Source organism: Aquarana catesbeiana, linkage group LG07 (genome assembly GCF_042186555.1).
Source record: "Aquarana catesbeiana isolate 2022-GZ linkage group LG07, ASM4218655v1, whole genome shotgun sequence".
Taxonomy (NCBI): domain Eukaryota; kingdom Metazoa; phylum Chordata; class Amphibia; order Anura; family Ranidae; genus Aquarana; species Aquarana catesbeiana.
In genome coordinates this window covers 200,412,481-200,437,970 of record NC_133330.1, presented here as the reverse complement: position 1 = coordinate 200,437,970, position 25,490 = coordinate 200,412,481, and the positions used below count along the sequence as shown (strand labels likewise).

Below are 25,490 nucleotides of genomic sequence, written 5' to 3'. Positions count from 1 at the left end.
AGTACCAGGTTAGAGTGTTACCCCCAAGTTTGACTTTAGAGAGAGGAACAAAGGAAAGAATTCCAGGCTGTCTGCTCCACCCTTATATATGCTAATGGCTTTGGAGGGTGAGGACATGGACGTTTATTGTAAGGGTTGTTTTGGCCAAATGTTTCTCAGGTGTGTGTGCACATGCCGAGGTAGCAGCTGCTTCCCTTGGAGTAGGATAAGTAAGGCTTACTTGGAGATGCCGGGGATTGAACCCGGGGCCTCACACATGCAAAGCGTGCGCTCTACCACTGAGCTACATCCCCTTATCTCGTGGAGGTCTTTGTGCCTTTTTCTCCACAAAGCTTTAAACGATGTTGCAGCCTTTAACCCGGCACCAGGCCTTCACATCTGTGTTCCACTACAAGTACTCAGGGCCTCCTTCACTTCCCAAAAACAACTACGCTTTCATTTTTTTTCTTCCAGGAAGGACTTTTAGCCTTCAGGAGCCAAAAGAAACCCATTTATGTCCGAATTGTGTTTGTCAGTTAGCTGACAACACATCATCTCCCAGCTGCATAAGTGAGCTCTCTTTGTGTCTGTGTCACATCTAATTACTGTGTGGTTCTCACCTGCACGAGCACTAGTCTGAGAGAGGCAGGGATTATGCGAAGTGAAGTTTCTTCTCAGGAGGTGTCAGGTCTCACACTGCAGATAGAGGTCATGCATTAACCCGTGCAAAGCCATGGCGAAAAGCCTCACGTTTCAACACAATAAGATACCGCTGACACAGGAATGTGAAGATTTCCTCTACTATAGGCTATGCGTACAGTTCAACAAATGACACCATTAAACTACATCTTCAGTGCACATCTTATGCAGGAAGGAAGAATTACTATGCCTTTAAAGAGTAACTCCTCTTTTGTTGAGAAAAAAAATAATCCCCTCTGGGTGATCAATGGACATTGCAAGGATTTTAACAAGCTTTGTTGCAGAGTCTTACCTGTTTCTTCTTCTCTGAAGGAATAGCTTTTTGTTGGATCATGTCTTGTGCAGGACCTATTTTAAATGGGAGTGTTTTTTTTTTCTTCACTTTTGACCAGCTGATGCACTTGCAGGGCTCTAGTGAGAAGAATGACAGGACCTGCAGTCCTTTAGAAGCAATTAACCATTTAGGATCAGCTCACCAAATCTGACATTTTTCTTGCAGAGGATGCCTAAAATCTGACTTGTATCTAAGTGCAGACTTCTGGGAAAATCAATGAGCCAATCACACAAACAGGAAGTGAAATCTCTGGGGGGCTGTTCCGTACACCAGTTGTGTACGGAACGCCTCCAAGTTGCCATATTGCATTGAATTTTATAGAAAATGACAGCGCTGCCGATTGAAAAGGAAAGATCATTTTTTCAATAAATGACTAGTGGTGCAATTGCATATACTATATTATTTTTTCTTATTTGCGATCTTTTTTTCTGAGGAAAGTGGAGATACCCTTAAAGCTTCACGTGAACAACAGACAGCCAATGATGTCAACTAGAGGTTCATATATGTGATTAGCATGCTTCCAAGAAAAGCCTGCCTTGCTGATTGTTCCTTACTACTGCCACTCATTTTGACAGCAGCCAGCACCCAAGTTTTGAACCCAATTGCAACCACCCCAAAGCAAAGGCTGGAGATGCCAGGGATTGAACCCGGGGCCTCACACATGCAAAGCGTGCGCTCTACCACTGAGCTACATCCCCTGCTTCTTCCTGCTTTTCTGTGCCTTTTTTTTTTTTTTTTCTTTTGGGGAGGAAGTTTGACTTTAGAGAGAAGTTCTCAACAGGATTTTGCACTTTGTGGGCATAATAAGGCAACTCAGCATGCGCTACATAGTAACTAATCTAGGTTTTAAGATAAAGAATGGAGATGCCGGGGATTGAACCCGGGGCCTCACACATGCAAAGCGCGCGCTCTACCACTGAGCTACATCCCCTTCTTGCTCTTGGATTTCTCTGCCTTTTTTTTTTTTTTCTTTTGGGGAGGAAGTTTGACTTTTGAGAGAAGATCTCAGCAGGATTTTGCACTTTGTGGGGATCATTAGGCAACTCAGCATGCGCTACATCGCAACTAGACTCGGTTTTAAGATAAAGATTGGAGATGCCGGGGGTTGAACCCGGGACCTCACACATGCGAAGCGTGCGCTCTACCACTGAGCTACATCCCCCATACTTCACATAAGCAGACCTGTGCTTCTTGTGAGGCGAAAATTCAGGTAGAGGCAAAGTTAGTGCAGCGATCGACCTAGCTGCATTGTTGTATCCTGAAAGGGAGATGGCCCCTCCGCTATAAAACTCTGATCTGACCTCTCTGCCTTTGGCCGAGAACACTAATTGGGAGTCGGTCAGCTGCTGGTTTTCCAGCATACTCGTCCCACAGAAGCCAGCCATACGGCCGCTTTCTTTCGGACAGACCGACATACACACAACCCGAATGTCAGGCAGTTTTTCTTGAACCAGCCGTTGTCTCCTGACATTCGGCCCGTGAGTACCAGGTTAGAGTGTTACCCCCAAGTTTGACTTTAGAGAGAGGAACAAAGGATAGAATTCCAGGCTGTCTGCTCCACCCTTATATATGCTAATGGCTTTGGAGGGTGAGGACATGGACGTTTATTGTAAGGGTTGTTTTGGCCAAATGTTTCTCAGGTGTGTGTGCACATGCCGAGGTAGCAGCTGCTTCCCTTGGAGTAGGATAAGTAAGGCTTACTTGGAGATGCCGGGGATTGAACCCGGGGCCTCACACATGCAAAGCGTGCGCTCTACCACTGAGCTACATCCCCTTATCTCGTGGAGGTCTTTGTGCCTTTTTCTCCACAAAGCTTTAAACGATGTTGCAGCCTTTAACCCGGCACCAGGCCTTCACATCTGTGTTCCACTACAAGTACTCAGGGCCTCCTTCACTTCCCAAAAACAACTACGCTTTCATTTTTTTTCTTCCAGGAAGGACTTTTAGCCTTCAGGAGCCAAAAGAAACCCATTTATGTCCGAATTGTGTTTGTCAGTTAGCTGACAACACATCATCTCCCAGCTGCATAAGTGAGCTCTCTTTGTGTCTGTGTCACATCTAATTACTGTGTGGTTCTCACCTGCACGAGCACTAGTCTGAGAGAGGCAGGGATTATGCGAAGTGAAGTTTCTTCTCAGGAGGTGTCAGGTCTCACACTGCAGATAGAGGTCATGCATTAACCCGTGCAAAGCCATGGCGAAAAGCCTCACGTTTCAACACAATAAGATACCGCTGACACAGGAATGTGAAGATTTCCTCTACTATAGGCTATGCGTACAGTTCAACAAATGACACCATTAAACTACATCTTCAGTGCACATCTTATGCAGGAAGGAAGAATTACTATGCCTTTAAAGAGTAACTCCTCTTTTGTTGAGAAAAAAAATAATCCCCTCTGGGTGATCAATGGACATTGCAAGGATTTTAACAAGCTTTGTTGCAGAGTCTTACCTGTTTCTTCTTCTCTGAAGGAATAGCTTTTTGTTGGATCATGTCTTGTGCAGGACCTATTTTAAATGGGAGTGTTTTTTTTTTCTTCACTTTTGACCAGCTGATGCACTTGCAGGGCTCTAGTGAGAAGAATGACAGGACCTGCAGTCCTTTAGAAGCAATTAACCATTTAGGATCAGCTCACCAAATCTGACATTTTTCTTGCAGAGGATGCCTAAAATCTGACTTGTATCTAAGTGCAGACTTCTGGGAAAATCAATGAGCCAATCACACAAACAGGAAGTGAAATCTCTGGGGGGCTGTTCCGTACACCAGTTGTGTACGGAACGCCTCCAAGTTGCCATATTGCATTGAATTTTATAGAAAATGACAGCGCTGCCGATTGAAAAGGAAAGATCATTTTTTCAATAAATGACTAGTGGTGCAATTGCATATACTATATTATTTTTTCTTATTTGCGATCTTTTTTTCTGAGGAAAGTGGAGATACCCTTAAAGCTTCACGTGAACAACAGACAGCCAATGATGTCAACTAGAGGTTCATATATGTGATTAGCATGCTTCCAAGAAAAGCCTGCCTTGCTGATTGTTCCTTACTACTGCCACTCATTTTGACAGCAGCCAGCACCCAAGTTTTGAACCCAATTGCAACCACCCCAAAGCAAAGGCTGGAGATGCCAGGGATTGAACCCGGGGCCTCACACATGCAAAGCGTGCGCTCTACCACTGAGCTACATCCCCTGCTTCTTCCTGCTTTTCTGTGCCTTTTTTTTTTTTTTTCTTTTGGGGAGGAAGTTTGACTTTAGAGAGAAGTTCTCAACAGGATTTTGCACTTTGTGGGCATAATAAGGCAACTCAGCATGCGCTACATAGTAACTAATCTAGGTTTTAAGATAAAGAATGGAGATGCCGGGGATTGAACCCGGGGCCTCACACATGCAAAGCGCGCGCTCTACCACTGAGCTACATCCCCTTCTTGCTCTTGGATTTCTCTGCCTTTTTTTTTTTTTTCTTTTGGGGAGGAAGTTTGACTTTTGAGAGAAGTTCTCAGCAGGATTTTGCACTTTGTGGGGATCATTAGGCAACTCAGCATGCGCTACATCGCAACTAGACTCGGTTTTAAGATAAAGATTGGAGATGCCGGGGGTTGAACCCGGGACCTCACACATGCGAAGCGTGCGCTCTACCACTGAGCTACATCCCCCATACTTCACATAAGCAGACCTGTGCTTCTTGTGAGGCGAAAATTCAGGTAGAGGCAAAGTTAGTGCAGCGATCGACCTAGCTGCATTGTTGTATCCTGAAAGGGAGATGGCCCCTCCGCTATAAAACTCTGATCTGACCTCTCTGCCTTTGGCCGAGAACACTAATTGGGAGTCGGTCAGCTGCTGGTTTTCCAGCATACTCGTCCCACAGAAGCCAGCCATACGGCCGCTTTCTTTCGGACAGACCGACATACACACAACCCGAATGTCAGGCAGTTTTTCTTGAACCAGCCGTTGTCTCCTGACATTCGGCCCGTGAGTACCAGGTTAGAGTGTTACCCCCAAGTTTGACTTTAGAGAGAGGAACAAAGGAAAGAATTCCAGGCTGTCTGCTCCACCCTTATATATGCTAATGGCTTTGGAGGGTGAGGACATGGACGTTTATTGTAAGGGTTGTTTTGGCCAAATGTTTCTCAGGTGTGTGTGCACATGCCGAGGTAGCAGCTGCTTCCCTTGGAGTAGGATAAGTAAGGCTTACTTGGAGATGCCGGGGATTGAACCCGGGGCCTCACACATGCAAAGCGTGCGCTCTACCACTGAGCTACATCCCCTTATCTCGTGGAGGTCTTTGTGCCTTTTTCTCCACAAAGCTTTAAACGATGTTGCAGCCTTTAACCCGGCACCAGGCCTTCACATCTGTGTTCCACTACAAGTACTCAGGGCCTCCTTCACTTCCCAAAAACAACTACGCTTTCATTTTTTTTCTTCCAGGAAGGACTTTTAGCCTTCAGGAGCCAAAAGAAACCCATTTATGTCCGAATTGTGTTTGTCAGTTAGCTGACAACACATCATCTCCCAGCTGCATAAGTGAGCTCTCTTTGTGTCTGTGTCACATCTAATTACTGTGTGGTTCTCACCTGCACGAGCACTAGTCTGAGAGAGGCAGGGATTATGCGAAGTGAAGTTTCTTCTCAGGAGGTGTCAGGTCTCACACTGCAGATAGAGGTCATGCATTAACCCGTGCAAAGCCATGGCGAAAAGCCTCACGTTTCAACACAATAAGATACCGCTGACACAGGAATGTGAAGATTTCCTCTACTATAGGCTATGCGTACAGTTCAACAAATGACACCATTAAACTACATCTTCAGTGCACATCTTATGCAGGAAGGAAGAATTACTATGCCTTTAAAGAGTAACTCCTCTTTTGTTGAGAAAAAAAATAATCCCCTCTGGGTGATCAATGGACATTGCAAGGATTTTAACAAGCTTTGTTGCAGAGTCTTACCTGTTTCTTCTTCTCTGAAGGAATAGCTTTTTGTTGGATCATGTCTTGTGCAGGACCTATTTTAAATGGGAGTGTTTTTTTTTTCTTCACTTTTGACCAGCTGATGCACTTGCAGGGCTCTAGTGAGAAGAATGACAGGACCTGCAGTCCTTTAGAAGCAATTAACCATTTAGGATCAGCTCACCAAATCTGACATTTTTCTTGCAGAGGATGCCTAAAATCTGACTTGTATCTAAGTGCAGACTTCTGGGAAAATCAATGAGCCAATCACACAAACAGGAAGTGAAATCTCTGGGGGGCTGTTCCGTACACCAGTTGTGTACGGAACGCCTCCAAGTTGCCATATTGCATTGAATTTTATAGAAAATGACAGCGCTGCCGATTGAAAAGGAAAGATCATTTTTTCAATAAATGACTAGTGGTGCAATTGCATATACTATATTATTTTTTCTTATTTGCGATCTTTTTTTCTGAGGAAAGTGGAGATACCCTTAAAGCTTCACGTGAACAACAGACAGCCAATGATGTCAACTAGAGGTTCATATATGTGATTAGCATGCTTCCAAGAAAAGCCTGCCTTGCTGATTGTTCCTTACTACTGCCACTCATTTTGACAGCAGCCAGCACCCAAGTTTTGAACCCAATTGCAACCACCCCAAAGCAAAGGCTGGAGATGCCAGGGATTGAACCCGGGGCCTCACACATGCAAAGCGTGCGCTCTACCACTGAGCTACATCCCCTGCTTCTTCCTGCTTTTCTGTGCCTTTTTTTTTTTTTTTTCTTTTGGGGAGGAAGTTTGACTTTAGAGAGAAGTTCTCAACAGGATTTTGCACTTTGTGGGCATAATAAGGCAACTCAGCATGCGCTACATAGTAACTAATCTAGGTTTTAAGATAAAGAATGGAGATGCCGGGGATTGAACCCGGGGCCTCACACATGCAAAGCGCGCGCTCTACCACTGAGCTACATCCCCTTCTTGCTCTTGGATTTCTCTGCCTTTTTTTTTTTTTTCTTTTGGGGAGGAAGTTTGACTTTTGAGAGAAGTTCTCAGCAGGATTTTGCACTTTGTGGGGATCATTAGGCAACTCAGCATGCGCTACATCGCAACTAGACTCGGTTTTAAGATAAAGATTGGAGATGCCGGGGGTTGAACCCGGGACCTCACACATGCGAAGCGTGCGCTCTACCACTGAGCTACATCCCCCATACTTCACATAAGCAGACCTGTGCTTCTTGTGAGGCGAAAATTCAGGTAGAGGCAAAGTTAGTGCAGCGATCGACCTAGCTGCATTGTTGTATCCTGAAAGGGAGATGGCCCCTCCGCTATAAAACTCTGATCTGACCTCTCTGCCTTTGGCCGAGAACACTAATTGGGAGTCGGTCAGCTGCTGGTTTTCCAGCATACTCGTCCCACAGAAGCCAGCCATACGGCCGCTTTCTTTCGGACAGACCGACATACACACAACCCGAATGTCAGGCAGTTTTTCTTGAACCAGCCGTTGTCTCCTGACATTCGGCCCGTGAGTACCAGGTTAGAGTGTTACCCCCAAGTTTGACTTTAGAGAGAGGAACAAAGGAAAGAATTCCAGGCTGTCTGCTCCACCCTTATATATGCTAATGGCTTTGGAGGGTGAGGACATGGACGTTTATTGTAAGGGTTGTTTTGGCCAAATGTTTCTCAGGTGTGTGTGCACATGCCGAGGTAGCAGCTGCTTCCCTTGGAGTAGGATAAGTAAGGCTTACTTGGAGATGCCGGGGATTGAACCCGGGGCCTCACACATGCAAAGCGCGCGCTCTACCACTGAGCTACATCCCCTTCTTGCTCTTGGATTTCTCTGCCTTTTTTTTTTTTTTCTTTTGGGAGGAAGTTTGACTTTTGAGAGAAGTTCTCAGCAGGATTTTGCACTTTGTGGGGATCATTAGGCAACTCAGCATGCGCTACATAGTAACTAATCTAGGTTTTAAGATAAAGAATGGAGATGCCGGGGATTGAACCCGGGGCCTCACACATGCAAAGCGCGCGCTCTACCACTGAGCTACATCCCCTTCTTGCTCTTGGATTTCTCTGCCTTTTTTTTTTTTTTCTTTTGGGGAGGAAGTTTGACTTTTGAGAGAAGTTCTCAGCAGGATTTTGCACTTTGTGGGGATCATTAGGCAACTCAGCATGCGCTACATCGCAACTAGACTCGGTTTTAAGATAAAGATTGGAGATGCCGGGGGTTGAACCCGGGACCTCACACATGCGAAGCGTGCGCTCTACCACTGAGCTACATCCCCCATACTTCACATAAGCAGACCTGTGCTTCTTGTGAGGCGAAAATTCAGGTAGAGGCAAAGTTAGTGCAGCGATCGACCTAGCTGCATTGTTGTATCCTGAAAGGGAGATGGCCCCTCCGCTATAAAACTCTGATCTGACCTCTCTGCCTTTGGCCGAGAACACTAATTGGGAGTCGGTCAGCTGCTGGTTTTCCAGCATACTCGTCCCACAGAAGCCAGCCATACGGCCGCTTTCTTTCGGACAGACCGACATACACACAACCCGAATGTCAGGCAGTTTTTCTTGAACCAGCCGTTGTCTCCTGACATTCGGCCCGTGAGTACCAGGTTAGAGTGTTACCCCCAAGTTTGACTTTAGAGAGAGGAACAAAGGAAAGAATTCCAGGCTGTCTGCTCCACCCTTATATATGCTAATGGCTTTGGAGGGTGAGGACATGGACGTTTATTGTAAGGGTTGTTTTGGCCAAATGTTTCTCAGGTGTGTGTGCACATGCTGAGGTAGCAGCTGCTTCCCTTGGAGTAGGATAAGTAAGGCTTACTTGGAGATGCCGGGGATTGAACCCGGGGCCTCACACATGCAAAGCGTGCGCTCTACCACTGAGCTACATCCCCTTATCTCGTGGAGGTCTTTGTGCCTTTTTCTCCACAAAGCTTTAAACGATGTTGCAGCCTTTAACCCGGCACCAGGCCTTCACATCTGTGTTCCACTACAAGTACTCAGGGCCTCCTTCACTTCCCAAAAACAACTACGCTTTCATTTTTTTTCTTCCAGGAAGGACTTTTAGCCTTCAGGAGCCAAAAGAAACCCATTTATGTCCGAATTGTGTTTGTCAGTTAGCTGACAACACATCATCTCCCAGCTGCATAAGTGAGCTCTCTTTGTGTCTGTGTCACATCTAATTACTGTGTGGTTCTCACCTGCACGAGCACTAGTCTGAGAGAGGCAGGGATTATGCGAAGTGAAGTTTCTTCTCAGGAGGTGTCAGGTCTCACACTGCAGATAGAGGTCATGCATTAACCCGTGCAAAGCCATGGCGAAAAGCCTCACGTTTCAACACAATAAGATACCGCTGACACAGGAATGTGAAGATTTCCTCTACTATAGGCTATGCGTACAGTTCAACAAATGACACCATTAAACTACATCTTCAGTGCACATCTTATGCAGGAAGGAAGAATTACTATGCCTTTAAAGAGTAACTCCTCTTTTGTTGAGAAAAAAAATAATCCCCTCTGGGTGATCAATGGACATTGCAAGGATTTTAACAAGCTTTGTTGCAGAGTCTTACCTGTTTCTTCTTCTCTGAAGGAATAGCTTTTTGTTGGATCATGTCTTGTGCAGGACCTATTTTAAATGGGAGTGTTTTTTTTTTCTTCACTTTTGACCAGCTGATGCACTTGCAGGGCTCTAGTGAGAAGAATGACAGGACCTGCAGTCCTTTAGAAGCAATTAACCATTTAGGATCAGCTCACCAAATCTGACATTTTTCTTGCAGAGGATGCCTAAAATCTGACTTGTATCTAAGTGCAGACTTCTGGGAAAATCAATGAGCCAATCACACAAACAGGAAGTGAAATCTCTGGGGGGCTGTTCCGTACACCAGTTGTGTACGGAACGCCTCCAAGTTGCCATATTGCATTGAATTTTATAGAAAATGACAGCGCTGCCGATTGAAAAGGAAAGATCATTTTTTCAATAAATGACTAGTGGTGCAATTGCATATACTATATTATTTTTTCTTATTTGCGATCTTTTTTTCTGAGGAAAGTGGAGATACCCTTAAAGCTTCACGTGAACAACAGACAGCCAATGATGTCAACTAGAGGTTCATATATGTGATTAGCATGCTTCCAAGAAAAGCCTGCCTTGCTGATTGTTCCTTACTACTGCCACTCATTTTGACAGCAGCCAGCACCCAAGTTTTGAACCCAATTGCAACCACCCCAAAGCAAAGGCTGGAGATGCCAGGGATTGAACCCGGGGCCTCACACATGCAAAGCGTGCGCTCTACCACTGAGCTACATCCCCTGCTTCTTCCTGCTTTTCTGTGCCTTTTTTTTTTTTTTTTCTTTTGGGGAGGAAGTTTGACTTTAGAGAGAAGTTCTCAACAGGATTTTGCACTTTGTGGGCATAATAAGGCAACTCAGCATGCGCTACATAGTAACTAATCTAGGTTTTAAGATAAAGAATGGAGATGCCGGGGATTGAACCCGGGGCCTCACACATGCAAAGCGCGCGCTCTACCACTGAGCTACATCCCCTTCTTGCTCTTGGATTTCTCTGCCTTTTTTTTTTTTTTCTTTTGGGGAGGAAGTTTGACTTTTGAGAGAAGTTCTCAGCAGGATTTTGCACTTTGTGGGGATCATTAGGCAACTCAGCATGCGCTACATCGCAACTAGACTCGGTTTTAAGATAAAGATTGGAGATGCCGGGGGTTGAACCCGGGACCTCACACATGCGAAGCGTGCGCTCTACCACTGAGCTACATCCCCCATACTTCACATAAGCAGACCTGTGCTTCTTGTGAGGCGAAAATTCAGGTAGAGGCAAAGTTAGTGCAGCGATCGACCTAGCTGCATTGTTGTATCCTGAAAGGGAGATGGCCCCTCCGCTATAAAACTCTGATCTGACCTCTCTGCCTTTGGCCGAGAACACTAATTGGGAGTCGGTCAGCTGCTGGTTTTCCAGCATACTCGTCCCACAGAAGCCAGCCATACGGCCGCTTTCTTTCGGACAGACCGACATACACACAACCCGAATGTCAGGCAGTTTTTCTTGAACCAGCCGTTGTCTCCTGACATTCGGCCCGTGAGTACCAGGTTAGAGTGTTACCCCCAAGTTTGACTTTAGAGAGAGGAACAAAGGAAAGAATTCCAGGCTGTCTGCTCCACCCTTTTATATGCTAATGGCTTTGGAGGGTGAGGACATGGACGTTTATTGTAAGGGTTGTTTTGGCCAAATGTTTCTCAGGTGTGTGTGCACATGCCGAGGTAGCAGCTGCTTCCCTTGGAGTAGGATAAGTAAGGCTTACTTGGAGATGCCGGGGATTGAACCCGGGGCCTCACACATGCAAAGCGTGCGCTCTACCACTGAGCTACATCCCCTTATCTCGTGGAGGTCTTTGTGCCTTTTTCTCCACAAAGCTTTAAACGATGTTGCAGCCTTTAACCCGGCACCAGGCCTTCACATCTGTGTTCCACTACAAGTACTCAGGGCCTCCTTCACTTCCCAAAAACAACTACGCTTTCATTTTTTTTCTTCCAGGAAGGACTTTTAGCCTTCAGGAGCCAAAAGAAACCCATTTATGTCCGAATTGTGTTTGTCAGTTAGCTGACAACACATCATCTCCCAGCTGCATAAGTGAGCTCTCTTTGTGTCTGTGTCACATCTAATTACTGTGTGGTTCTCACCTGCACGAGCACTAGTCTGAGAGAGGCAGGGATTATGCGAAGTGAAGTTTCTTCTCAGGAGGTGTCAGGTCTCACACTGCAGATAGAGGTCATGCATTAACCCGTGCAAAGCCATGGCGAAAAGCCTCACGTTTCAACACAATAAGATACCGCTGACACAGGAATGTGAAGATTTCCTCTACTATAGGCTATGCGTACAGTTCAACAAATGACACCATTAAACTACATCTTCAGTGCACATCTTATGCAGGAAGGAAGAATTACTATGCCTTTAAAGAGTAACTCCTCTTTTGTTGAGAAAAAAAATAATCCCCTCTGGGTGATCAATGGACATTGCAAGGATTTTAACAAGCTTTGTTGCAGAGTCTTACCTGTTTCTTCTTCTCTGAAGGAATAGCTTTTTGTTGGATCATGTCTTGTGCAGGACCTATTTTAAATGGGAGTGTTTTTTTTTTCTTCACTTTTGACCAGCTGATGCACTTGCAGGGCTCTAGTGAGAAGAATGACAGGACCTGCAGTCCTTTAGAAGCAATTAACCATTTAGGATCAGCTCACCAAATCTGACATTTTTCTTGCAGAGGATGCCTAAAATCTGACTTGTATCTAAGTGCAGACTTCTGGGAAAATCAATGAGCCAATCACACAAACAGGAAGTGAAATCTCTGGGGGGCTGTTCCGTACACCAGTTGTGTACGGAACGCCTCCAAGTTGCCATATTGCATTGAATTTTATAGAAAATGACAGCGCTGCCGATTGAAAAGGAAAGATCATTTTTTCAATAAATGACTAGTGGTGCAATTGCATATACTATATTATTTTTTCTTATTTGCGATCTTTTTTTCTGAGGAAAGTGGAGATACCCTTAAAGCTTCACGTGAACAACAGACAGCCAATGATGTCAACTAGAGGTTCATATATGTGATTAGCATGCTTCCAAGAAAAGCCTGCCTTGCTGATTGTTCCTTACTACTGCCACTCATTTTGACAGCAGCCAGCACCCAAGTTTTGAACCCAATTGCAACCACCCCAAAGCAAAGGCTGGAGATGCCAGGGATTGAACCCGGGGCCTCACACATGCAAAGCGTGCGCTCTACCACTGAGCTACATCCCCTGCTTCTTCCTGCTTTTCTGTGCCTTTTTTTTTTTTTTTTCTTTTGGGGAGGAAGTTTGACTTTAGAGAGAAGTTCTCAACAGGATTTTGCACTTTGTGGGCATAATAAGGCAACTCAGCATGCGCTACATAGTAACTAATCTAGGTTTTAAGATAAAGAATGGAGATGCCGGGGATTGAACCCGGGGCCTCACACATGCAAAGCGCGCGCTCTACCACTGAGCTACATCCCCTTCTTGCTCTTGGATTTCTCTGCCTTTTTTTTTTTTTTCTTTTGGGGAGGAAGTTTGACTTTTGAGAGAAGTTCTCAGCAGGATTTTGCACTTTGTGGGGATCATTAGGCAACTCAGCATGCGCTACATCGCAACTAGACTCGGTTTTAAGATAAAGATTGGAGATGCCGGGGGTTGAACCCGGGACCTCACACATGCGAAGCGTGCGCTCTACCACTGAGCTACATCCCCCATACTTCACATAAGCAGACCTGTGCTTCTTGTGAGGCGAAAATTCAGGTAGAGGCAAAGTTAGTGCAGCGATCGACCTAGCTGCATTGTTGTATCCTGAAAGGGAGATGGCCCCTCCGCTATAAAACTCTGATCTGACCTCTCTGCCTTTGGCCGAGAACACTAATTGGGAGTCGGTCAGCTGCTGGTTTTCCAGCATACTCGTCCCACAGAAGCCAGCCATACGGCCGCTTTCTTTCGGACAGACCGACATACACACAACCCGAATGTCAGGCAGTTTTTCTTGAACCAGCCGTTGTCTCCTGACATTCGGCCCGTGAGTACCAGGTTAGAGTGTTACCCCCAAGTTTGACTTTAGAGAGAGGAACAAAGGAAAGAATTCCAGGCTGTCTGCTCCACCCTTATATATGCTAATGGCTTTGGAGGGTGAGGACATGGACGTTTATTGTAAGGGTTGTTTTGGCCAAATGTTTCTCAGGTGTGTGTGCACATGCCGAGGTAGCAGCTGCTTCCCTTGGAGTAGGATAAGTAAGGCTTACTTGGAGATGCCGGGGATTGAACCCGGGGCCTCACACATGCAAAGCGTGCGCTCTACCACTGAGCTACATCCCCTTATCTCGTGGAGGTCTTTGTGCCTTTTTCTCCACAAAGCTTTAAACGATGTTGCAGCCTTTAACCCGGCACCAGGCCTTCACATCTGTGTTCCACTACAAGTACTCAGGGCCTCCTTCACTTCCCAAAAACAACTACGCTTTCATTTTTTTTCTTCCAGGAAGGACTTTTAGCCTTCAGGAGCCAAAAGAAACCCATTTATGTCCGAATTGTGTTTGTCAGTTAGCTGACAACACATCATCTCCCAGCTGCATAAGTGAGCTCTCTTTGTGTCTGTGTCACATCTAATTACTGTGTGGTTCTCACCTGCACGAGCACTAGTCTGAGAGAGGCAGGGATTATGCGAAGTGAAGTTTCTTCTCAGGAGGTGTCAGGTCTCACACTGCAGATAGAGGTCATGCATTAACCCGTGCAAAGCCATGGCGAAAAGCCTCACGTTTCAACACAATAAGATACCGCTGACACAGGAATGTGAAGATTTCCTCTACTATAGGCTATGCGTACAGTTCAACAAATGACACCATTAAACTACATCTTCAGTGCACATCTTATGCAGGAAGGAAGAATTACTATGCCTTTAAAGAGTAACTCCTCTTTTGTTGAGAAAAAAAATAATCCCCTCTGGGTGATCAATGGACATTGCAAGGATTTTAACAAGCTTTGTTGCAGAGTCTTACCTGTTTCTTCTTCTCTGAAGGAATAGCTTTTTGTTGGATCATGTCTTGTGCAGGACCTATTTTAAATGGGAGTGTTTTTTTTTTTCTTCACTTTTGACCAGCTGATGCACTTGCAGGGCTCTAGTGAGAAGAATGACAGGACCTGCAGTCCTTTAGAAGCAATTAACCATTTAGGATCAGCTCACCAAATCTGACATTTTTCTTGCAGAGGATGCCTAAAATCTGACTTGTATCTAAGTGCAGACTTCTGGGAAAATCAATGAGCCAATCACACAAACAGGAAGTGAAATCTCTGGGGGGCTGTTCCGTACACCAGTTGTGTACGGAACGCCTCCAAGTTGCCATATTGCATTGAATTTTATAGAAAATGACAGCGCTGCCGATTGAAAAGGAAAGATCATTTTTTCAATAAATGACTAGTGGTGCAATTGCATATACTATATTATTTTTTCTTATTTGCGATCTTTTTTTCTGAGGAAAGTGGAGATACCCTTAAAGCTTCACGTGAACAACAGACAGCCAATGATGTCAACTAGAGGTTCATATATGTGATTAGCATGCTTCCAAGAAAAGCCTGCCTTGCTGATTGTTCCTTACTACTGCCACTCATTTTGACAGCAGCCAGCACCCAAGTTTTGAACCCAATTGCAACCACCCCAAAGCAAAGGCTGGAGATGCCAGGGATTGAACCCGGGGCCTCACACATGCAAAGCGTGCGCTCTACCACTGAGCTACATCCCCTGCTTCTTCCTGCTTTTCTGTGCCTTTTTTTTTTTTTTTTCTTTTGGGGAGGAAGTTTGACTTTAGAGAGAAGTTCTCAACAGGATTTTGCACTTTGTGGGCATAATAAGGCAACTCAGCATGCGCTACATAGTAACTAATCTAGGTTTTAAGATAAAGAATGGAGATGCCGGGGATTGAACCCGGGGCCTCACACATGCAAAGCGCGCGCTCTACCACTGAGCTACATCCCCTTCTTGCTCTTGGATTTCTCTGCCTTTTTTTTTTTTTTCTTTTGGGGAGGAAGTTTGACTTTTGAGAGAAGTTCTCAGCAGGATTTTGCACTTTGTGGGGATCATTAGGCAACTCAGCATGCGCTACATCGCAACTAGACTCGGTTTTAAGATAAAGATTGGAGATGCCGGGGGTTGAACCCGGGACCTCACACATGCGAAGCGTGCGCTCTACCACTGAGCTACATCCCCCATACTTCACATAAGCAGACCTGTGCTTCTTGTGAGGCGAAAATTCAGGTAGAGGCAAAGTTAGTGCAGCGATCGACCTAGCTGCATTGTTGTATCCTGAAAGGGAGATGGCCCCTCCGCTATAAAACTCTGATCTGACCTCTCTGCCTTTGGCCGAGAACACTAATTGGGAGTCGGTCAGCTGCTGGTTTTCCAGCATACTCGTCCCACAGAAGCCAGCCATACGGCCGCTTTCTTTCGGACAGACCGACATACACACAACCCGAATGTCAGGCAGTTTTTCTTGAACCAGCCGTTGTCTCCTGACATTCGGCCCGTGAGTACCAGGTTAGAGTGTTACCCCCAAGTTTGACTTTAGAGAGAGGAACAAAGGAAAGAATTCCAGGCTGTCTGCTCCACCCTTTTATATGCTAATGGCTTTGGAGGGTGAGGACATGGACGTTTATTGTAAGGGTTGTTTTGGCCAAATGTTTCTCAGGTGTGTGTGCACATGCCGAGGTAGCAGCTGCTTCCCTTGGAGTAGGATAAGTAAGGCTTACTTGGAGATGCCGGGGATTGAACCCGGGGCCTCACACATGCAAAGCGTGCGCTCTACCACTGAGCTACATCCCCTTATCTCGTGGAGGTCTTTGTGCCTTTTTCTCCACAAAGCTTTAAACGATGTTGCAGCCTTTAACCCGGCACCAGGCCTTCACATCTGTGTTCCACTACAAGTACTCAGGGCCTCCTTCACTTCCCAAAAACAACTACGCTTTCATTTTTTTTCTTCCAGGAAGGACTTTTAGCCTTCAGGAGCCAAAAGAAACCCATTTATGTCCGAATTGTGTTTGTCAGTTAGCTGACAACACATCATCTCCCAGCTGCATAAGTGAGCTCTCTTTGTGTCTGTGTCACATCTAATTACTGTGTGGTTCTCACCTGCACGAGCACTAGTCTGAGAGAGGCAGGGATTATGCGAAGTGAAGTTTCTTCTCAGGAGGTGTCAGGTCTCACACTGCAGATAGAGGTCATGCATTAACCCGTGCAAAGCCATGGCGAAAAGCCTCACGTTTCAACACAATAAGATACCGCTGACACAGGAATGTGAAGATTTCCTCTACTATAGGCTATGCGTACAGTTCAACAAATGACACCATTAAACTACATCTTCAGTGCACATCTTATGCAGGAAGGAAGAATTACTATGCCTTTAAAGAGTAACTCCTCTTTTGTTGAGAAAAAAAATAATCCCCTCTGGGTGATCAATGGACATTGCAAGGATTTTAACAAGCTTTGTTGCAGAGTCTTACCTGTTTCTTCTTCTCTGAAGGAATAGCTTTTTGTTGGATCATGTCTTGTGCAGGACCTATTTTAAATGGGAGTGTTTTTTTTTTCTTCACTTTTGACCAGCTGATGCACTTGCAGGGCTCTAGTGAGAAGAATGACAGGACCTGCAGTCCTTTAGAAGCAATTAACCATTTAGGATCAGCTCACCAAATCTGACATTTTTCTTGCAGAGGATGCCTAAAATCTGACTTGTATCTAAGTGCAGACTTCTGGGAAAATCAATGAGCCAATCACACAAACAGGAAGTGAAATCTCTGGGGGGCTGTTCCGTACACCAGTTGTGTACGGAACGCCTCCAAGTTGCCATATTGCATTGAATTTTATAGAAAATGACAGCGCTGCCGATTGAAAAGGAAAGATCATTTTTTCAATAAATGACTAGTGGTGCAATTGCATATACTATATTATTTTTTCTTATTTGCGATCTTTTTTTCTGAGGAAAGTGGAGATACCCTTAAAGCTTCACGTGAACAACAGACAGCCAATGATGTCAACTAGAGGTTCATATATGTGATTAGCATGCTTCCAAGAAAAGCCTGCCTTGCTGATTGTTCCTTACTACTGCCACTCATTTTGACAGCAGCCAGCACCCAAGTTTTGAACCCAATTGCAACCACCCCAAAGCAAAGGCTGGAGATGCCAGGGATTGAACCCGGGGCCTCACACATGCAAAGCATGCGCTCTACCACTGAGCTACATCCCCTGCTTCTTCCTGCTTTTCTGTGCCTTTTTTTTTTTTTTTTCTTTTGGGGAGGAAGTTTGACTTTAGAGAGAAGTTCTCAACAGGATTTTGCACTTTGTGGGCATAATAAGGCAACTCAGCATGCGCTACATAGTAACTAATCTAGGTTTTAAGATAAAGAATGGAGATGCCGGGGATTGAACCCGGGGCCTCACACATGCAAAGCGCGCGCTCTACCACTGAGCTACATCCCCTTCTTGCTCTTGGATTTCTCTGCCTTTTTTTTTTTTTTCTTTTGGGGAGGAAGTTTGACTTTTGAGAGAAGTTCTCAGCAGGATTTTGCACTTTGTGGGGATCATTAGGCAACTCAGCATGCGCTACATCGCAACTAGACTCGGTTTTAAGATAAAGATTGGAGATGCCGGGGGTTGAACCCGGGACCTCACACATGCGAAGCGTGCGCTCTACCACTGAGCTACATCCCCCATACTTCACATAAGCAGACCTGTGCTTCTTGTGAGGCGAAAATTCAGGTAGAGGCAAAGTTAGTGCAGCGATCGACCTAGCTGCATTGTTGTATCCTGAAAGGGAGATGGCCCCTCCGCTATAAAACTCTGATCTGACCTCTCTGCCTTTGGCCGAGAACACTAATTGGGAGTCGGTCAGCTGCTGGTTTTCCAGCATACTCGTCCCACAGAAGCCAGCCATACGGCCGCTTTCTTTCGGACAGACCGACATACACACAACCCGAATGTCAGGCAGTTTTTCTTGAACCAGCCGTTGTCTCCTGACATTCGGCCCGTGAGTACCAGGTTAGAGTGTTACCCCCAAGTTTGACTTTAGAGAGAGGAACAAAGGAAAGAATTCCAGGCTGTCTGCTCCACCCTTATATATGCTAATGGCTTTGGAGGGTGAGGACATGGACGTTTATTGTAAGGGTTGTTTTGGCCAAATGTTTCTCAGGTGTGTGTGCACATGCCGAGGTAGCAGCTGCTTCCCTTGGAGTAGGATAAGTAAGGCTTACTTGGAGATGCCGGGGATTGAACCCGGGGCCTCACACATGCAAAGCGTGCGCTCTACCACTGAGCTACATCCCCTTATCTCGTGGAGGTCTTTGTGCCTTTTTCTCCACAAAGCTTTAAACGATGTTGCAGCCTTTAACCCGGCACCAGGCCTTCACATCTGTGTTCCACTACAAGTACTCAGGGCCTCCTTCACTTCCCAAAAACAACTACGCTTTCATTTTTTTTCTTCCAGGAAGGACTTTTAGCCTTCAGGAGCCAAAAGAAACCCATTTATGTCCGAATTGTGTTTGTCAGTTAGCTGACAACACATCATCTCCCAGCTGCATAAGTGAGCTCTCTTTGTGTCTGTGTCACATCTAATTACTGTGTGGTTCTCACCTGCACGAGCACTAGTCTGAGAGAGGCAGGGATTATGCGAAGTGAAGTTTCTTCTCAGGAGGTGTCAGGTCTCACACTGCAGATAGAGGTCATGCATTAACCCGTGCAAAGCCATGGCGAAAAGCCTCACGTTTCAACACAATAAGATACCGCTGACACAGGAATGTGAAGATTTCCTCTACTATAGGCTATGCGTACAGTTCAACAAATGACACCATTAAACTACATCTTCAGTGCACATCTTATGCAGGAAGGAAGAATTACTATGCCTTTAAAGAGTAACTCCTCTTTTGTTGAGAAAAAAAATAATCCCCTCTGGGTGATCAATGGACATTGCAAGGATTTTAACAAGCTTTGTTGCAGAGTCTTACCTGTTTCTTCTTCTCTGAAGGAATAGCTTTTTGTTGGATCATGTCTTGTGCAGGACCTATTTTAAATGGGAGTGTTTTTTTTTTCTTCACTTTTGACCAGCTGATGCACTTGCAGGGCTCTAGTGAGAAGAATGACAGGACCTGCAGTCCTTTAGAAGCAATTAACCATTTAGGATCAGCTCACCAAATCTGACATTTTTCTTGCAGAGGATGCCTAAAATCTGACTTGTATCTAAGTGCAGACTTCTGGGAAAATCAATGAGCCAATCACACAAACAGGAAGTGAAATCTCTGGGGGGCTGTTCCGTACACCAGTTGTGTACGGAACGCCTCCAAGTTGCCATATTGCATTGAATTTTATAGAAAATGACAGCGCTGCCGATTGAAAAGGAAAGATCATTTTTTCAATAAATGACTAGTGGTGCAATTGCATATACTATATTATTTTTTCTTATTTGCGATCTTTTTTTCTGAGGAAAGTGGAGATACCCTTAAAGCTTCACGTGAACAACAGACAGCCAATGATGTCAACTAGAGGTTCATATATGTGATTAGCATGCTTCCAAGAAAAGCCTGCCTTGCTGATTGTTCCTTACTACTGCCACTCATTTTGACAGCAGCCAGCACCCAAGTTTTGAACCCAATTGCAACCACCCCAAAGCAAAGGCTGGAGATGCCAGGGATTGAACCCGGGGCCTCACACATGCAAAGCGTGCGCTCTACCACTGAGCTACATCCCCTGCTTCTTCCTGCTTTTCTGTGCCTTTTTTTTTTTTTTTTCTTTTGGGGAGGAAGTTTGACTTTAGAGAGAAGTTCTCAACAGGATTTTGCACTTTGTGGGCATAATAAGGCAACTCAGCATGCGCTACATAGTAACTAATCTAGGTTTTAAGATAAAGAATGGAGATGCCGGGGATTGAACCCGGGGCCTCACACATGCAAAGCGCGCGCTCTACCACTGAGCTACATCCCCTTCTTGCTCTTGGATTTCTCTGCCTTTTTTTTTTTTTTCTTTTGGGGAGGAAGTTTGACTTTTGAGAGAAGTTCTCAGCAGGATTTTGCACTTTGTGGGGATCATTAGGCAACTCAGCATGCGCTACATCGCAACTAGACTCGGTTTTAAGATAAAGATTGGAGATGCCGGGGGTTGAACCCGGGACCTCACACATGCGAAGCGTGCGCTCTACCACTGAGCTACATCCCCCATACTTCACATAAGCAGACCTGTGCTTCTTGTGAGGCGAAAATTCAGGTAGAGGCAAAGTTAGTGCAGCGATCGACCTAGCTGCATTGTTGTATCCTGAAAGGGAGATGGCCCCTCCGCTATAAAACTCTGATCTGACCTCTCTGCCTTTGGCCGAGAACACTAATTGGGAGTCGGTCAGCTGCTGGTTTTCCAGCATACTCGTCCCACAGAAGCCAGCCATACGGCCGCTTTCTTTCGGACAGACCGACATACACACAACCCGAATGTCAGGCAGTTTTTCTTGAACCAGCCGTTGTCTCCTGACATTCGGCCCGTGAGTACCAGGTTAGAGTGTTACCCCCAAGTTTGACTTTAGAGAGAGGAACAAAGGAAAGAATTCCAGGCTGTCTGCTCCACCCTTATATATGCTAATGGCTTTGGAGGGTGAGGACATGGACGTTTATTGTAAGGGTTGTTTTGGCCAAATGTTTCTCAGGTGTGTGTGCACATGCCGAGGTAGCAGCTGCTTCCCTTGGAGTAGGATAAGTAAGGCTTACTTGGAGATGCCGGGGATTGAACCCGGGGCCTCACACATGCAAAGCGTGCGCTCTACCACTGAGCTACATCCCCTTATCTCGTGGAGGTCTTTGTGCCTTTTTCTCCACAAAGCTTTAAACGATGTTGCAGCCTTTAACCCGGCACCAGGCCTTCACATCTGTGTTCCACTACAAGTACTCAGGGCCTCCTTCACTTCCCAAAAACAACTACGCTTTCATTTTTTTTCTTCCAGGAAGGACTTTTAGCCTTCAGGAGCCAAAAGAAACCCATTTATGTCCGAATTGTGTTTGTCAGTTAGCTGACAACACATCATCTCCCAGCTGCATAAGTGAGCTCTCTTTGTGTCTGTGTCACATCTAATTACTGTGTGGTTCTCACCTGCACGAGCACTAGTCTGAGAGAGGCAGGGATTATGCGAAGTGAAGTTTCTTCTCAGGAGGTGTCAGGTCTCACACTGCAGATAGAGGTCATGCATTAACCCGTGCAAAGCCATGGCGAAAAGCCTCACGTTTCAACACAATAAGATACCGCTGACACAGGAATGTGAAGATTTCCTCTACTATAGGCTATGCGTACAGTTCAACAAATGACACCATTAAACTACATCTTCAGTGCACATCTTATGCAGGAAGGAAGAATTACTATGCCTTTAAAGAGTAACTCCTCTTTTGTTGAGAAAAAAAATAATCCCCTCTGGGTGATCAATGGACATTGCAAGGATTTTAACAAGCTTTGTTGCAGAGTCTTACCTGTTTCTTCTTCTCTGAAGGAATAGCTTTTTGTTGGATCATGTCTTGTGCAGGACCTATTTTAAATGGGAGTGTTTTTTTTTTCTTCACTTTTGACCAGCTGATGCACTTGCAGGGCTCTAGTGAGAAGAATGACAGGACCTGCAGTCCTTTAGAAGCAATTAACCATTTAGGATCAGCTCACCAAATCTGACATTTTTCTTGCAGAGGATGCCTAAAATCTGACTTGTATCTAAGTGCAGACTTCTGGGAAAATCAATGAGCCAATCACACAAACAGGAAGTGAAATCTCTGGGGGGCTGTTCCGTACACCAGTTGTGTACGGAACGCCTCCAAGTTGCCATATTGCATTGAATTTTATAGAAAATGACAGCGCTGCCGATTGAAAAGGAAAGATCATTTTTTCAATAAATGACTAGTGGTGCAATTGCATATACTATATTATTTTTTCTTATTTGCGATCTTTTTTTCTGAGGAAAGTGGAGATACCCTTAAAGCTTCACGTGAACAACAGACAGCCAATGATGTCAACTAGAGGTTCATATATGTGATTAGCATGCTTCCAAGAAAAGCCTGCCTTGCTGATTGTTCCTTACTACTGCCACTCATTTTGACAGCAGCCAGCACCCAAGTTTTGAACCCAATTGCAACCACCCCAAAGCAAAGGCTGGAGATGCCAGGGATTGAACCCGGGGCCTCACACATGCAAAGCGTGCGCTCTACCACTGAGCTACATCCCCTGCTTCTTCCTGCTTTTCTGTGCCTTTTTTTTTTTTTTTTCTTTTGGGGAGGAAGTTTGACTTTAGAGAGAAGTTCTCAACAGGATTTTGCACTTTGTGGGCATAATAAGGCAACTCAGCATGCGCTACATAGTAACTAATCTAGGTTTTAAGATAAAGAATGGAGATGCCGGGGATTGAACCCGGGGCCTCACACATGCAAAGCGCGCGCTCTACCACTGAGCTACATCCCCTTCTTGCTCTTGGATTTCTCTGCCTTTTTTTTTTTTTTCTTTTGGGGAGGAAGTTTGACTTTTGAGAGAAGTTCTCAGCAGGATTTTGCACTTTGTGGGGATCATTAGGCAACTCAGCATGCGCTACATCGCAACTAGACTCGGTTTTAAGATAAAGATTGGAGATGCCGGGGGTTGAACCCGGGACCTCACACATGCGAAGCGTGCGCTCTACCACTGAGCTACATCCCCCATACTTCACATAAGCAGACCTGTGCTTCTTGTGAGGCGAAAATTCAGGTAGAGGCAAAGTTAGTGCAGCGATCGACCTAGCTGCATTGTTGTATCCTGAAAGGGAGATGGCCCCTCCGCTATAAAACTCTGATCTGACCTCTCTGCCTTTGGCCGAGAACACTAATTGGGAGTCGGTCAGCTGCTGGTTTTCCAGCATACTCGTCCCACAGAAGCCAGCCATACGGCCGCTTTCTTTCGGACAGACCGACATACACACAACCCGAATGTCAGGCAGTTTTTCTTGAACCAGCCGTTGTCTCCTGACATTCGGCCCGTGAGTACCAGGTTAGAGTGTTACCCCCAAGTTTGACTTTAGAGAGAGGAACAAAGGAAAGAATTCCAGGCTGTCTGCTCCACCCTTATATATGCTAATGGCTTTGGAGGGTGAGGACATGGACGTTTATTGTAAGGGTTGTTTTGGCCAAATGTTTCTCAGGTGTGTGTGCACATGCCGAGGTAGCAGCTGCTTCCCTTGGAGTAGGATAAGTAAGGCTTACTTGGAGATGCCGGGGATTGAACCCGGGGCCTCACACATGCAAAGCGTGCGCTCTACCACTGAGCTACATCCCCTTATCTCGTGGAGGTCTTTGTGCCTTTTTCTCCACAAAGCTTTAAACGATGTTGCAGCCTTTAACCCGGCACCAGGCCTTCACATCTGTGTTCCACTACAAGTACTCAGGGCCTCCTTCACTTCCCAAAAACAACTACGCTTTCATTTTTTTTCTTCCAGGAAGGACTTTTAGCCTTCAGGAGCCAAAAGAAACCCATTTATGTCCGAATTGTGTTTGTCAGTTAGCTGACAACACATCATCTCCCAGCTGCATAAGTGAGCTCTCTTTGTGTCTGTGTCACATCTAATTACTGTGTGGTTCTCACCTGCACGAGCACTAGTCTGAGAGAGGCAGGGATTATGCGAAGTGAAGTTTCTTCTCAGGAGGTGTCAGGTCTCACACTGCAGATAGAGGTCATGCATTAACCCGTGCAAAGCCATGGCGAAAAGCCTCACGTTTCAACACAATAAGATACCGCTGACACAGGAATGTGAAGATTTCCTCTACTATAGGCTATGCGTACAGTTCAACAAATGACACCATTAAACTACATCTTCAGTGCACATCTTATGCAGGAAGGAAGAATTACTATGCCTTTAAAGAGTAACTCCTCTTTTGTTGAGAAAAAAAATAATCCCCTCTGGGTGATCAATGGACATTGCAAGGATTTTAACAAGCTTTGTTGCTGATTGTTCCTTACTACTGCCACTCATTTTGACAGCAGCCAGCACCCAAGTTTTGAACCCAATTGCAACCACCCCAAAGCAAAGGCTGGAGATGCCAGGGATTGAACCCGGGGCCTCACACATGCAAAGCGTGCGCTCTACCACTGAGCTACATCCCCTGCTTCTTCCTGCTTTTCTGTGCCTTTTTTTTTTTTTTTTCTTTTGGGGAGGAAGTTTGACTTTAGAGAGAAGTTCTCAACAGGATTTTGCACTTTGTGGGCATAATAAGGCAACTCAGCATGCGCTACATAGTAACTAATCTAGGTTTTAAGATAAAGAATGGAGATGCCGGGGATTGAACCCGGGGCCTCACACATGCAAAGCGCGCGCTCTACCACTGAGCTACATCCCCTTCTTGCTCTTGGATTTCTCTGCCTTTTTTTTTTTTTTCTTTTGGGGAGGAAGTTTGACTTTTGAGAGAAGTTCTCAGCAGGATTTTGCACTTTGTGGGGATCATTAGGCAACTCAGCATGCGCTACATCGCAACTAGACTCGGTTTTAAGATAAAGATTGGAGATGCCGGGGGTTGAACCCGGGACCTCACACATGCGAAGCGTGCGCTCTACCACTGAGCTACATCCCCCATACTTCACATAAGCAGACCTGTGCTTCTTGTGAGGCGAAAATTCAGGTAGAGGCAAAGTTAGTGCAGCGATCGACCTAGCTGCATTGTTGTATCCTGAAAGGGAGATGGCCCCTCCGCTATAAAACTCTGATCTGACCTCTCTGCCTTTGGCCGAGAACACTAATTGGGAGTCGGTCAGCTGCTGGTTTTCCAGCATACTCGTCCCACAGAAGCCAGCCATACGGCCGCTTTCTTTCGGACAGACCGACATACACACAACCCGAATGTCAGGCAGTTTTTCTTGAACCAGCCGTTGTCTCCTGACATTCGGCCCGTGAGTACCAGGTTAGAGTGTTACCCCCAAGTTTGACTTTAGAGAGAGGAACAAAGGAAAGAATTCCAGGCTGTCTGCTCCA

General features: G+C 45.6%; 43 non-coding genes across 43 annotated transcripts; all 43 read right to left on the bottom strand.

Moving 5' to 3' along the window:
* Nucleotides 1–221: 221 nt before the first annotated feature.
* TRNAA-UGC (transfer RNA alanine (anticodon UGC)) lies at nt 222–293 on the bottom strand. The gene has a single exon. It is a non-coding gene; the product is annotated as a tRNA-Ala (tRNA).
* Nucleotides 294–1,638: 1,345 nt separating this feature from the next.
* TRNAA-UGC (transfer RNA alanine (anticodon UGC)) lies at nt 1,639–1,710 on the bottom strand. Its single transcript has one exon. It is a non-coding gene; the product is annotated as a tRNA-Ala (tRNA).
* Nucleotides 1,711–1,871: 161 nt separating this feature from the next.
* Nucleotides 1,872–1,943, bottom strand: TRNAA-UGC (transfer RNA alanine (anticodon UGC)). Its single transcript has one exon. It is a non-coding gene; the product is annotated as a tRNA-Ala (tRNA).
* Nucleotides 1,944–2,102: 159 nt separating this feature from the next.
* TRNAA-CGC (transfer RNA alanine (anticodon CGC)) lies at nt 2,103–2,174 on the bottom strand. Its single transcript has one exon. It is a non-coding gene; the product is annotated as a tRNA-Ala (tRNA).
* A 540-nt stretch (nt 2,175–2,714) lies between these two features.
* On the bottom strand, nt 2,715–2,786 carry TRNAA-UGC (transfer RNA alanine (anticodon UGC)). The gene has a single exon. It is a non-coding gene; the product is annotated as a tRNA-Ala (tRNA).
* Nucleotides 2,787–4,131: 1,345 nt separating this feature from the next.
* Nucleotides 4,132–4,203, bottom strand: TRNAA-UGC (transfer RNA alanine (anticodon UGC)). Its single transcript has one exon. It is a non-coding gene; the product is annotated as a tRNA-Ala (tRNA).
* Nucleotides 4,204–4,363: 160 nt separating this feature from the next.
* TRNAA-UGC (transfer RNA alanine (anticodon UGC)) lies at nt 4,364–4,435 on the bottom strand. Its single transcript has one exon. It is a non-coding gene; the product is annotated as a tRNA-Ala (tRNA).
* A 159-nt stretch (nt 4,436–4,594) lies between these two features.
* On the bottom strand, nt 4,595–4,666 carry TRNAA-CGC (transfer RNA alanine (anticodon CGC)). Its single transcript has one exon. It is a non-coding gene; the product is annotated as a tRNA-Ala (tRNA).
* A 540-nt stretch (nt 4,667–5,206) lies between these two features.
* Nucleotides 5,207–5,278, bottom strand: TRNAA-UGC (transfer RNA alanine (anticodon UGC)). Its single transcript has one exon. It is a non-coding gene; the product is annotated as a tRNA-Ala (tRNA).
* A 1,345-nt stretch (nt 5,279–6,623) lies between these two features.
* TRNAA-UGC (transfer RNA alanine (anticodon UGC)) lies at nt 6,624–6,695 on the bottom strand. The gene has a single exon. It is a non-coding gene; the product is annotated as a tRNA-Ala (tRNA).
* A 161-nt stretch (nt 6,696–6,856) lies between these two features.
* On the bottom strand, nt 6,857–6,928 carry TRNAA-UGC (transfer RNA alanine (anticodon UGC)). The gene has a single exon. It is a non-coding gene; the product is annotated as a tRNA-Ala (tRNA).
* A 159-nt stretch (nt 6,929–7,087) lies between these two features.
* Nucleotides 7,088–7,159, bottom strand: TRNAA-CGC (transfer RNA alanine (anticodon CGC)). The gene has a single exon. It is a non-coding gene; the product is annotated as a tRNA-Ala (tRNA).
* A 540-nt stretch (nt 7,160–7,699) lies between these two features.
* Nucleotides 7,700–7,771, bottom strand: TRNAA-UGC (transfer RNA alanine (anticodon UGC)). Its single transcript has one exon. It is a non-coding gene; the product is annotated as a tRNA-Ala (tRNA).
* Nucleotides 7,772–7,929: 158 nt separating this feature from the next.
* Nucleotides 7,930–8,001, bottom strand: TRNAA-UGC (transfer RNA alanine (anticodon UGC)). Its single transcript has one exon. It is a non-coding gene; the product is annotated as a tRNA-Ala (tRNA).
* A 159-nt stretch (nt 8,002–8,160) lies between these two features.
* Nucleotides 8,161–8,232, bottom strand: TRNAA-CGC (transfer RNA alanine (anticodon CGC)). Its single transcript has one exon. It is a non-coding gene; the product is annotated as a tRNA-Ala (tRNA).
* Nucleotides 8,233–8,772: 540 nt separating this feature from the next.
* Nucleotides 8,773–8,844, bottom strand: TRNAA-UGC (transfer RNA alanine (anticodon UGC)). The gene has a single exon. It is a non-coding gene; the product is annotated as a tRNA-Ala (tRNA).
* A 1,345-nt stretch (nt 8,845–10,189) lies between these two features.
* TRNAA-UGC (transfer RNA alanine (anticodon UGC)) lies at nt 10,190–10,261 on the bottom strand. Its single transcript has one exon. It is a non-coding gene; the product is annotated as a tRNA-Ala (tRNA).
* A 161-nt stretch (nt 10,262–10,422) lies between these two features.
* Nucleotides 10,423–10,494, bottom strand: TRNAA-UGC (transfer RNA alanine (anticodon UGC)). The gene has a single exon. It is a non-coding gene; the product is annotated as a tRNA-Ala (tRNA).
* Nucleotides 10,495–10,653: 159 nt separating this feature from the next.
* Nucleotides 10,654–10,725, bottom strand: TRNAA-CGC (transfer RNA alanine (anticodon CGC)). Its single transcript has one exon. It is a non-coding gene; the product is annotated as a tRNA-Ala (tRNA).
* A 540-nt stretch (nt 10,726–11,265) lies between these two features.
* TRNAA-UGC (transfer RNA alanine (anticodon UGC)) lies at nt 11,266–11,337 on the bottom strand. Its single transcript has one exon. It is a non-coding gene; the product is annotated as a tRNA-Ala (tRNA).
* A 1,345-nt stretch (nt 11,338–12,682) lies between these two features.
* TRNAA-UGC (transfer RNA alanine (anticodon UGC)) lies at nt 12,683–12,754 on the bottom strand. The gene has a single exon. It is a non-coding gene; the product is annotated as a tRNA-Ala (tRNA).
* A 161-nt stretch (nt 12,755–12,915) lies between these two features.
* TRNAA-UGC (transfer RNA alanine (anticodon UGC)) lies at nt 12,916–12,987 on the bottom strand. The gene has a single exon. It is a non-coding gene; the product is annotated as a tRNA-Ala (tRNA).
* Nucleotides 12,988–13,146: 159 nt separating this feature from the next.
* TRNAA-CGC (transfer RNA alanine (anticodon CGC)) lies at nt 13,147–13,218 on the bottom strand. The gene has a single exon. It is a non-coding gene; the product is annotated as a tRNA-Ala (tRNA).
* A 540-nt stretch (nt 13,219–13,758) lies between these two features.
* On the bottom strand, nt 13,759–13,830 carry TRNAA-UGC (transfer RNA alanine (anticodon UGC)). The gene has a single exon. It is a non-coding gene; the product is annotated as a tRNA-Ala (tRNA).
* Nucleotides 13,831–15,176: 1,346 nt separating this feature from the next.
* On the bottom strand, nt 15,177–15,248 carry TRNAA-UGC (transfer RNA alanine (anticodon UGC)). The gene has a single exon. It is a non-coding gene; the product is annotated as a tRNA-Ala (tRNA).
* A 161-nt stretch (nt 15,249–15,409) lies between these two features.
* TRNAA-UGC (transfer RNA alanine (anticodon UGC)) lies at nt 15,410–15,481 on the bottom strand. Its single transcript has one exon. It is a non-coding gene; the product is annotated as a tRNA-Ala (tRNA).
* Nucleotides 15,482–15,640: 159 nt separating this feature from the next.
* Nucleotides 15,641–15,712, bottom strand: TRNAA-CGC (transfer RNA alanine (anticodon CGC)). The gene has a single exon. It is a non-coding gene; the product is annotated as a tRNA-Ala (tRNA).
* A 540-nt stretch (nt 15,713–16,252) lies between these two features.
* On the bottom strand, nt 16,253–16,324 carry TRNAA-UGC (transfer RNA alanine (anticodon UGC)). The gene has a single exon. It is a non-coding gene; the product is annotated as a tRNA-Ala (tRNA).
* A 1,345-nt stretch (nt 16,325–17,669) lies between these two features.
* Nucleotides 17,670–17,741, bottom strand: TRNAA-UGC (transfer RNA alanine (anticodon UGC)). Its single transcript has one exon. It is a non-coding gene; the product is annotated as a tRNA-Ala (tRNA).
* Nucleotides 17,742–17,902: 161 nt separating this feature from the next.
* On the bottom strand, nt 17,903–17,974 carry TRNAA-UGC (transfer RNA alanine (anticodon UGC)). The gene has a single exon. It is a non-coding gene; the product is annotated as a tRNA-Ala (tRNA).
* A 159-nt stretch (nt 17,975–18,133) lies between these two features.
* Nucleotides 18,134–18,205, bottom strand: TRNAA-CGC (transfer RNA alanine (anticodon CGC)). Its single transcript has one exon. It is a non-coding gene; the product is annotated as a tRNA-Ala (tRNA).
* Nucleotides 18,206–18,745: 540 nt separating this feature from the next.
* On the bottom strand, nt 18,746–18,817 carry TRNAA-UGC (transfer RNA alanine (anticodon UGC)). Its single transcript has one exon. It is a non-coding gene; the product is annotated as a tRNA-Ala (tRNA).
* A 1,345-nt stretch (nt 18,818–20,162) lies between these two features.
* On the bottom strand, nt 20,163–20,234 carry TRNAA-UGC (transfer RNA alanine (anticodon UGC)). Its single transcript has one exon. It is a non-coding gene; the product is annotated as a tRNA-Ala (tRNA).
* Nucleotides 20,235–20,395: 161 nt separating this feature from the next.
* TRNAA-UGC (transfer RNA alanine (anticodon UGC)) lies at nt 20,396–20,467 on the bottom strand. Its single transcript has one exon. It is a non-coding gene; the product is annotated as a tRNA-Ala (tRNA).
* Nucleotides 20,468–20,626: 159 nt separating this feature from the next.
* TRNAA-CGC (transfer RNA alanine (anticodon CGC)) lies at nt 20,627–20,698 on the bottom strand. The gene has a single exon. It is a non-coding gene; the product is annotated as a tRNA-Ala (tRNA).
* Nucleotides 20,699–21,238: 540 nt separating this feature from the next.
* Nucleotides 21,239–21,310, bottom strand: TRNAA-UGC (transfer RNA alanine (anticodon UGC)). The gene has a single exon. It is a non-coding gene; the product is annotated as a tRNA-Ala (tRNA).
* A 1,345-nt stretch (nt 21,311–22,655) lies between these two features.
* On the bottom strand, nt 22,656–22,727 carry TRNAA-UGC (transfer RNA alanine (anticodon UGC)). Its single transcript has one exon. It is a non-coding gene; the product is annotated as a tRNA-Ala (tRNA).
* Nucleotides 22,728–22,888: 161 nt separating this feature from the next.
* Nucleotides 22,889–22,960, bottom strand: TRNAA-UGC (transfer RNA alanine (anticodon UGC)). Its single transcript has one exon. It is a non-coding gene; the product is annotated as a tRNA-Ala (tRNA).
* Nucleotides 22,961–23,119: 159 nt separating this feature from the next.
* TRNAA-CGC (transfer RNA alanine (anticodon CGC)) lies at nt 23,120–23,191 on the bottom strand. The gene has a single exon. It is a non-coding gene; the product is annotated as a tRNA-Ala (tRNA).
* Nucleotides 23,192–23,731: 540 nt separating this feature from the next.
* TRNAA-UGC (transfer RNA alanine (anticodon UGC)) lies at nt 23,732–23,803 on the bottom strand. Its single transcript has one exon. It is a non-coding gene; the product is annotated as a tRNA-Ala (tRNA).
* A 753-nt stretch (nt 23,804–24,556) lies between these two features.
* On the bottom strand, nt 24,557–24,628 carry TRNAA-UGC (transfer RNA alanine (anticodon UGC)). The gene has a single exon. It is a non-coding gene; the product is annotated as a tRNA-Ala (tRNA).
* Nucleotides 24,629–24,789: 161 nt separating this feature from the next.
* Nucleotides 24,790–24,861, bottom strand: TRNAA-UGC (transfer RNA alanine (anticodon UGC)). Its single transcript has one exon. It is a non-coding gene; the product is annotated as a tRNA-Ala (tRNA).
* Nucleotides 24,862–25,020: 159 nt separating this feature from the next.
* TRNAA-CGC (transfer RNA alanine (anticodon CGC)) lies at nt 25,021–25,092 on the bottom strand. Its single transcript has one exon. It is a non-coding gene; the product is annotated as a tRNA-Ala (tRNA).
* Nucleotides 25,093–25,490: the final 398 nt, after the last annotated feature.